We start from the raw sequence: 10000 nt of genomic DNA on the forward strand, positions 1-10000 counted from the left end.
CACCGTTAAGAGCTCGCCTCTATTAAACCCTAGGCGTTTCAAATTTCTTACTGCACTCAAAGGTAAGGCACCACGGCAGCCAACTACCACTGGTAGGACTTCCGCCGTGTTCCCACCTAGCTTCCTTCTCATCACTTCTGCGGTTTCCCTATACTTGTCTTCCTTTTCCTTTTTCGCTCTGCGGAGATTATCCTTGTCTTCGTAGCGGACGGTTACGTCCACTACTAGGACTTTGCCTTCCTGGTCTTTGATCACCAGATCCGGCTTCTTCAGTTCTCCAGCTACATTTATTGAAGGTTCCAGAAATACCGCGTCCCTCCTTGATACCTTTTTCTCGATCAACCGTACGATTTCATCGTGTCGGTTGATCCTTGCGGGCTTCGTATGAATGCAGTTGCCCAATACATGGCCTAGGGTCTCTGCCTGTACGCCACACCTCCGGCACATCGGGTCTATTTCCCTGTTTGCCCTTCTTAGTGCGACTCTTGTGCCGAAGGTGTTCGTTCTTAGTTTTAAGGCGTCCAGATATCTAGACGGCTTTAACAGTGTCGGATCATTGAGCCAAGCGTTACCATACTTGTCATTTACAAACTCGTATACGCCTTGGCCTTGGGAGACTAAACGTCCCCAATCCTCATGGCACTTTCGACGGAGTTTACACCGCGCACTTTCCACCTCTTCTTCTGTAACTGGCCATTGGAGGCCTACCGATCGTGCATATTTGCTCAGGATGTTTTCCTGTCTTAGGTAGGCCTCCTGTACAGCGCCATCCTCGCTGTCCTTCATATGGAGGCCATTTCTTAATTTTGCGATGCGGACAATGTCCGCAATCCTCTGTATACCGAGGCCTCCATCCCTCTTCCTCGTATACATTAACCCGTCCGTAGTTGACGGGTGCAAATGGAGGATTTTCTTAATAATTTGCTTTACCTCCTGGTCCAGCTCTTCCAGGAGGCACAAGGGAGGAGGATTGGCGACCAGTTCGTGGATATATTTCGGCAGCAAATGTGTTCTGATCAAGTTTACTTTTTGATGGGGCTTCAGCCCCATCCTATCGATATGCTTTGCTGCCGAGAGTATTTTCCCAATTTGTGCGCGCTGCAAACCCGTCCAGGGGCCTACCGCTACGCCCAAATATTTGAATATATCCTCGGGCTGTGAGTTTGGCAGATCTTGTTCTCTTATCTTCAGCCCGGGATCTATCAAGTGCCATGTCTTGTTCTTGCGGACGATCTGGAAAGTCGTGCATTTGTCTGCTTGGATGCTCATTCCAAGCTCTTGCAGATATTTCGTCAGTTTATTTAACTGACGCACGGCTTCTTCTTTCGTTTTCGCTATTAACACCATGTCGTCCGCAAAAGTAACGATGGAGACGTTTTCGTCTCCCATCTTGATTCCCTCCGTCGTCTCGTCAATACGGCCGATTATGGGGTCTATTATCGTGTTGAACATTAGAGGTGATAGTGGATCACCTTGCTTTACTCCTCTGTTTAATTTTATTCTAATGTTCGGGCCGTTTGTTTTGATCTCCGTCCAACAGTCATCGTACATACCTTGTATATACTCGGTGACTGCGGACGGTAGACCTTTCTTGGTAAGCCCATCTCCAATCGCTTTATGTGGTACCGTATCGAATGCCTTGGAAATATCTACAACGGTAACCACTCCTCCAGTGTTCTCCTTCATTTCCTTTATAATTTGTTCCAGTATGGCTATGTTGTGCTTACAACCATCTTCTTGCGTAAACCCCTTCTGACGCTTGTTATTTCGGATTACTCTCCGAAGTCGGTTATCCAGCATCGACGAATATATTCTACTCAAAAGCGAGCCGATCGTTATTGGGCGCCAATTTTTGGCATCCCGTGTGCATTTGCCCGCTTTTGGTATCAGCGTCGTTCTATTATTTTTCCATTGCTTGGGGTACGCTTGGAACATCATTAGAACATTGAAGAACTTTAGCAAGATGTGCAGGAAGCCCGCCTTCTTTAGCTGCGTTCTTCTGACGCCATCCACGCCAGCTGCTGTATCGTTTTTAATACGACCTATCTTGCTAAGGAGTTCCTCGATGGAGATGGGCCTCCATATGTCTCGCATCGAGACGTGATTACTCGGGCCCCTTCCGAGTATCGGTAGCCCTGTGGTGGGACCTTCCGTCCCCCACAGGTTGTCATAAAGTGCCTGAATATCCGCTCTTTCGGGGAGCTCTACCTCCTTTCTCTTTTCCAGAGTCTCCCCTGCGACCGCCATTTCGACCAATTTGCGTGGACATTTCTTGTATAGGTCCTGGAACCTTGAGTAGCGGAATTTTTCGTAACGGGTGCGGTCGTTTTGTCTCTTTCGATTCCCGTTACCTCGATTCCTCCCGCTCTCTGTACTTCTTCCTTCATCAACCTTTATTTTCTCGATCATTAGATCGAGAATTTGCTCGATTTCCATCGGTTCCAGAGATTCCCTATTTGCCATCTCCATTATTCTCCTTTCTAGAGGCCTCATTTCATGATCCTCGTTTAATGGATAGGCCGCAACGACATCCTTGAATCTTTGCTTCCAGTCATCTGCATTCTCCACTTCCTCTCTTTCCTCTATTCCTCCTTCCTCCGTTGCCGATAGGAAGGATTCTTGAGAGCTCGAACTCGAGCTCCCTATCTCGATGACTGGAATTTCCTCCTGAGTGGGGATTAGCTTCATCAACCTCCTTTTCTCACCTATTTGCTTCACCGTTTTGGTTGTGAGGAACCTAGCGATCTTAGCGTTTGGTTGCCTTTCGTATTTATACTGGCTATTCAGTTGGATGAGTAGCTGTTTCTCCTGCTCCGTCCATTTGGAGGCTCTGTTACTTGGACGGGCTGGGACAGCTTCCCTCATCCTGTTTTCGTTCCTCACACTAGGGTGCCTGATTCTCTCGTGCTGAGAGACCCCTATTTGTGAGTTGAAGGCAGCTCCACAGGTAGGGCAGCGAAACGCACCTATTTCTCTTGGGGCTGCCTCACCCTTGCATCGTACAATGTGGCATCTGCAGCCATGCAGCTTACCAAAAATTCTGCTGCATTGTACACATTTCCAACCAATTTTGTTATTTGGGTGATGTTGCGCCAGATGTTTCGCAAAATCCCCTACCTGTAGAAACTGCCTGTTGGCGTCGCACAGACCGCATCTCGCTTCCCCACTCATCGGGACATCCACATACAAGTCATAATCTTGTCCGGGGGCATTGCCATTATCGTCACCAGTGACCCTCCTGTCCATTGCGGACAAGTCCGCCGTAGAGGTCCCAGGGCCGGGGTCCTCTACGTCCGAGGCTTCGTCGTTGTTCGTATCCGTTTCGTTTATATGTTGAAATTGTGTGTCCTTAACGTCGAAGCTCATTTATGTTTCAATTCATTGTCCGGGGACATGCCAGGTCGTTTCCAGATTCCAGTCCGGAAGGCGAAGTGGTCTAATGCTGACAGACCCGCTTCCATTTACTTCCACCTTTCAAGACTTCTCGGTCTTCTCGACCAGCACTTCGTGCTTATAACCACCTTCGGAGTTACCTCCTTTCATCCACCTTATTGAAACTTCTGTTGTTATTGGGCACTTATGTACCCGCGCATATCTGTCAGCATAAACCCCTCCGCCCCGCCACTACCGACTTAGTTCCCACGTCATATCAGTGGTATCCAGCGGGGCCTCGAGGAGGCGCGTGTAGTGACTTGGGAGCGAGAGGCTATGTATTCGCATCATCTTCCCCGAGTAACTATCAAATCCACCATTGACTCGTCTCATTGGAAAGCCGAACGAGTTGCCTTGAGCTGTACGGTGATGCCAGTGTGCGAGGGGAGAAAGTGGCCTGCGGCTAGGGCTCCGTCAGGTCTTCGGACTTACGCTCTCAGCAGCGTGTAGCTTCACGCCGCCAAGCACAAGACGTCTCGTTCCACGAAGGCGGCGTGTAGCCTTGCCCCAATGGCTTGGATACACGCGCGGTCGTGTCACTCAACGCCGAGTACTGACGGCGTGTTGCTTTGAAACGGGTTACAGCAAAAAAACTGCACCTCTTGAAATAGCCTCAAAGGCAAATAAAAATCGATTGACGCGGTGTACAGTACGTCGTACACAACACGCCAACCGAAATTCATCCGGTCCGCCAGCGGATGTTATCACTACTCACCACTCGCACTGGTGTTCTCTATGCTGGTCATCAGCAGCTGTTATGGCGAACAAATGGTCTGAACCCTTGGTGGATTAACTCTTCATCTTGGATACTAGACCGGGCAAGCCCGGCCCGACACCTCAGCGATGAGAGTTCTCACCTCTCTTCCGGATTAAATCCGGTATGATGGCTACGAGGCCCCACAGCTCAAGTTCCCAGGCCTCTACCATCGTATCGAATATAAAGCTTAAGAGAGTCATAGTTACTCCCGCCGTTTACCCGCGCTTTTTTGAATTTCTTCACGTTGACATTCAGAGCACTGGGCAGAAATCACATTGCGTCAACACCCGTGGGGGCCATCGCAATGCTTTGTTTTAATTAGACAGTCGGATTCCCCTAGTCCGTGCCAGTTCTGAGCTGAGCGTTGAATGGCGGCCGAAGAGGACGATCGTTCTAGACGAAAGCCTCGCAGCAAGGAAGATCCGCGGGAGGCCAAGGCACGGGACCGAGCTCGGATTCCCATCAATGTGTTCACCTCGCCCAGGCCCGGCACGTCAGCCAGACCCGCTTCCCGACCAAGCCCGACACGCCCCGCTCCTCAGAGCCAATCCTTATTCCGAAGTTACGGATCCAATTTGCCGACTTCCCTTACCTACATTAATCTATCGACTAGAGGCTCTTTACCTTGGAGACCTGCTGCGGATATGGGTACGAACCGGCGCGACACCTCCACGTGGCCCTCTCCTGGATTTTCAAGGTCCGAGGGGAAGATCCGGACACCGCCGCAACTGCGGTGCTCTTCGCGTTCCAAACCCTATCTCCCTGCTAGAGGTTTCCAGGGAACTCGAACGCTTATACAGAAAAGAAAACTCTCCCCGGATCTCCCGACGGCGTCTCCAGGTCATTTTGGGTTACCCCGACGAACACTCTTACGAGGGCCCGATTGGTAAGCGGTTCCGCTGCCGGGTTCCGGAATAGAAACCGGATTCCCTTTCGCCCGATGGGTGTGTGTTTATCATTTAATGATATTTTGCTCTCTCTTAGGACACCTCATCTACATAGGATTTCTCTTAGGGCTTAGGATCGACTGACTCGTGTGCAACGGCTGTTCACACGAAACCCTTCTCCACGTCAGTCCTCCAGGGCCTCGCTGGAGTATTTGCTACTACCACCAAGATCTGCACCGACGGCGGCTCCAGGCAGGCTCACGCCCAGACCCTTCTGCGCACACCGCCGCGACCCTCCTACTCGTCAGAGCTTCATGGAAGACGCGCCTTTAAAAAAAGCTAACGTCAACCTCACTTGCCGCTGACGGCGGAGTATAGGCGCGACGCTTCAGCGCCATCCATTTTCAGGGCTAGTTGCTTCGGCAGGTGAGTTGTTACACACTCCTTAGCGGATTCCGACTTCCATGGCCACCGTCCTGCTGTCTTAAGCAACCAACGCCTTTCATGGTATCCCATAAGCGTCGACTTAGGCGCCTTAACTCTGCGTTTGGTTCATCCCACAGCGCCAGTTCTGCTTACCAAAATTGGCCCACTTGGCACTCTGATCCAATATAATCTCGTGGCTTCATTGATCCAAGCAAGCCAGAGATCTCACCCATTTAAAGTTTGAGAATAGGTTGAGGTCGTTTCGGCCCCAAGGCCTCTAATCATTCGCTTTACCAGATGAGACTCGCACACGTTCATCAAAAGAGAACGAGCGAGTGCCAGCTATCCTGAGGGAAACTTCGGAGGGAACCAGCTACTAGATGGTTCGATTAGTCTTTCGCCCCTATACCCAGTTCCGACGATCGATTTGCACGTCAGAATCGCTACGGACCTCCATCAGGGTTTCCCCTGACTTCGTCCTGACCAGGCATAGTTCACCATCTTTCGGGTCCCAACGTGTACGCTCTGGGTGCGCCTCTTCTCGCAATGAGAACGAGACGCCCCGGGAGTGCGAGGCCGCATCGTGACGCGGCCCATCCTCCCTTGATCGACGCTAAGGTACGATCTTCACTTTCATTGCGCCTTTAGGTTTACATGTCCCAATGACTCGCGCACATGTTAGACTCCTTGGTCCGTGTTTCAAGACGGGTCCTGAGAGTACCCAAAGCAGTAGCGTCGCTGACCGGTAATTCAAAGCTTGGCCAGTCCGAGGACACCGCCTGCTAACAGCTGGTTAGGCCCGGAGCCGGCGCTAGGTCCGTACCATCCGGGTGACAAACTAACCGAGCTTGCGGCGGGCCTGACGCACACACATTCGAAAATGGATTGGTTGCGGCCCGATACCGTCAGAGTACCGTCACGCAGCCGGCCAGGCGATCGAGCGTCTGCCGTGTGCGCACGAAGGCGACACGACAGGCAACAACTCGAGCCGTAGACCGACACGCAACGGGTCGCGACGTTCTACTAAGGGAGAAGTGCACGACTACGCGACCGGAACATTTGCCGAAGATGGTGTACCCTCGCACTGGAACCACCGAAGTGGCCCATTACGGGCTATCTGCGCACCAACGGAAGCCAGCCTCGTCGACGATGAATCTCCCCATTCGATCTTTTGGGTTTCTCAGGTTTACCCCTGAACGGTTTCACGTACTCTTGAACTCTCTCTTCAAAGTTCTTTTCAACTTTCCCTCACGGTACTTGTTCGCTATCGGTCTCGTGGTCATATTTAGCCTTAGATGGAGTTTACCACCCACTTAGGGCTGCACTCTCAAGCAACCCGACTCTAAGGAGAGGTCCTCCCGAAACGCGTACCAGTCGCTACGGGCCTGGCACCCTCTACGGGTAAATGGCCCCATTCAAGATGGACTTGGACGCGGTTCGACGTCTCGGGATAAATTGACCCTCCTGAACACTACATTTCCCAACGGCAGAACCGCGGGATTCAGTGCTGGGCTAATTCCTGTTCGCTCGCCGCTACTAAGGAAATCCTTGTTAGTTTCTTTTCCTCCGCTTAGTAATATGCTTAAATTCAGCGGGTAATCTCGCCTACTCTGAGGTCGTCGTACGTGATACAAAATTTTGTGTGTTTCGGCCGAAAGAGCGTAAAAGTAGTACTCGCGAAAACGTACAAAGCACAAAAAAAAAAGAAAAAAAAAGAAAACGAAACAACACTACACGACAGAAGAGAGAAAAAGGTAAACAAAAAACCGATATATGCCTTATGCGCCACACCAAAGTGTCAATATAATTCTTTCTTCATCTCTCGTCGATCGGAAACTCTCGCAAGACGATCTGGCCGGTTAACTTTAACGTCCGTCGAAAAGAACTTTCGGGGACTGGACGACCGACAGATCGCGCGGTTCCGCACGAATCGACAATGAAGAAAAGAAAAGACATGGGGCGACCGACATAAAGGTTTTCTCATTGATATACCTTTTCTCTCTCCGCGGTGCTGTTCCGTGCGTGAACACACAAGTGTGTCTTTAGCGTCGTGTGACAATCAAGTTCGAAATAAGCCTCGCCAATAGAGGAGTATACATATTATTAAAAAAAAAAAAAAATAATACATATAACCCGGTGGGATTTCTTTTTCTCTCTACTTCTATATAATTGAACCAAAACCCACGGGGGTACAGAAACGTTGCGCACGAAACGATTTATCATCGATCAAACGCAAAACCAAATTAGAGACACGAGAGAAAGAGAGTAAGATCTCAAGACGCACATAGGCCGTCATCAATACGATTCAACGCGAACGTGGCGATGGAATGGCAATCGCACAGATTAGCGAGGACACGTCGACGACGGGGAATAATTCCGACCCGATCAAGTACGACGTGCTCATCCCGCACATTGCTGCGCTTTGCTCCGCTGTCCATCGATCATCAAAGCGTTCGCGATAGAACGAGAGATCTCTTTCGTCTCTTCCCTCGAAGACTCGAAAAGGAATGTGTTTGTCGAAATCGCCGGCAACGACGACCCTCCGCCGTATGGCAATTATAACGTAGAGTTAAGAAACTCATCCACGCACAGGCATATTCTCTCCCTGGGGCTTAACATTGCCACACCACACACACTCTGTGTGCCACACAGTATTCTTTCTTTCTTTTATAATTTGTGTGTCCATCTCTGTAGTCTCGCGAGACTCTTGTAAATATACCTCTTTCGTATATACGCATCATTTCAGGCGACGTCGGGAGCGCGTTAAATGTTCATGAGTGGAAACGCTTCTTTCCGCAAGGCGAATCGTTTCGCAGAGAAGGTGAGAGATTTGGAGATCCTCGTCGAAGCGGTGCCTTACGGGCGGTCGTATTTTCAATACGACTCACGACACCGTAAAAACACTCACGCAAGTCCGAACGTAAGAAATACCAATCCCTACTTCGCCTCTCGTGGAAACTAGATATATATGTTTGTATGTGTTTATAAGACGCAATGCAAAAATTGGCAATTTTCACAGAACCGCGACAAACGCCGACGAAACGCCCATCATTCGCTCGTACGTAGCATCTTTGCAACCCGACTCCGAAACGCTCTTTGGCGCCCTCCAAAAATATATTTGGAGAGGTAAGCGACGGCGGGGACTTACAAGAGCAACGCAAGCAGTTTATGGTTACGTAAACGACCCTCAGCCAGGCGTGGTCCAGGAATTGTATCCGTGGACCGCAATGTGCGTTCGAAATGTCGATGTTCATGTGTCCTGCAGTTCACACGTTGACGCGCAATTAGCTGCGTTCTTCATCGACCCACGAGCCAAGTGATCCACCGTTCAGGGTAATCGTATATATTTTTGATTTACAAATCAATATATGTATATGTCTCTTGTTCTGCGGTTCGTAAGAACGCATTGTACCTGAACGCTCCAACCAGCGCGCGAAGGAGATTCGTTCAGGCGTCGTTTTAAGGACGACACTATCGTCGTCCGTGGAAACGGAAAAAAAAAACCGTCAGATACGCAACACGTATCCGACGGCCGGGCGAACAGTACATTGAAAAACCGTTAACGTGGAAAACGCGGAGATGAATATATATTCTCTGAAAACGACGGGGATCGTAAGACAACCCGATACTGGATCCAGAGATGTAATAATATTCCTCTCCTCTTCACTTCCATTTCATTTGGAATGATGTGAGAACGGAGGACTTCACAGCCGGCTCTGGCAGCGGTCATTCGTCCCAAGCTCTCGCGATGCGCACTATTGGGCCACACGCACGGAGTAGGGTGTCAGACTCACGACTGCTTTAAAAGCGAGCTTCACGAGCCGGTCCACTTCCCGTATAAAACACATTTCCATAAAATGTTGGTGTGTGCTCGAGGTAACGATAAATTCCGATACAAGCGGACTCGCGAGCCGGCTCTGGCCGTAGGCGCGATCCCCGTTCTCGTCCCAAGCTCGTCTGCGCGCACTATTGGGCCACACAGAGAGTAGGGTGTCGTCGGGAATAATCGCGCCATTGGCTTTATAGCGAGCGTCACGGCCGGTCCTCTCGGAACACCGTTTTTCGTCGGAACGATATTACCATATTTTTATTTTATTCGACAGATTAGCGGACTCACAGCCGGCTCTGGCAGCGGTCATTCGTCCCAAGCTCTCGCGATGCGCACTATTGGGCCACACGCACGGAGTAGGGTGTCAGACTCACGACTGCTTTACAAAAGCGAGCATCACGAGCCGGTCCGCTCTGGCGAATGTATAATATTATAATAAATATACGTTCCGTCGTCAACGAACACCGCGTGCGGCGCAGCAACGTTTCGTGCTCTTGGTTATACGCGAACCCGATACAAATAGAGAGCGGGACTCACAGTCGGCTCTGGCAGCGGTCATTCGTCCCACGCTCTCGCGGTGCGCACTATTGGGCCACACGCACGGAGTAGGGTGTCAGACTCACGACTGCTTTAAAGGCGAGCATCACGAGCCGGTCCTTCGCGTCTCGT

The 10000-nt window shown here is 50.5% G+C and overlaps 1 non-coding gene and 1 pseudogene across 1 annotated transcript; both read right to left on the reverse strand.

Moving 5' to 3' along the window:
- Positions 1-7121, reverse strand: part of LOC143219980 (large subunit ribosomal RNA) — an 8954-nt pseudogene extending 1833 nt beyond the window's left edge.
- Positions 7122-8683: 1562 nt separating this feature from the next.
- LOC143219961 (5.8S ribosomal RNA) lies at positions 8684-8838 on the reverse strand. Its single transcript, XR_013011512.1, has one exon. It is a non-coding gene; the product is annotated as a 5.8S ribosomal RNA (ribosomal RNA).
- Between the last annotated feature and the right edge of the window lie 1162 nt (positions 8839-10000).

The sequence above is a fragment of the Lasioglossum baleicum genome, unplaced genomic scaffold, assembly GCF_051020765.1.
Source record: "Lasioglossum baleicum unplaced genomic scaffold, iyLasBale1 scaffold0112, whole genome shotgun sequence".
NCBI classification, from domain to species: domain Eukaryota; kingdom Metazoa; phylum Arthropoda; class Insecta; order Hymenoptera; family Halictidae; genus Lasioglossum; species Lasioglossum baleicum.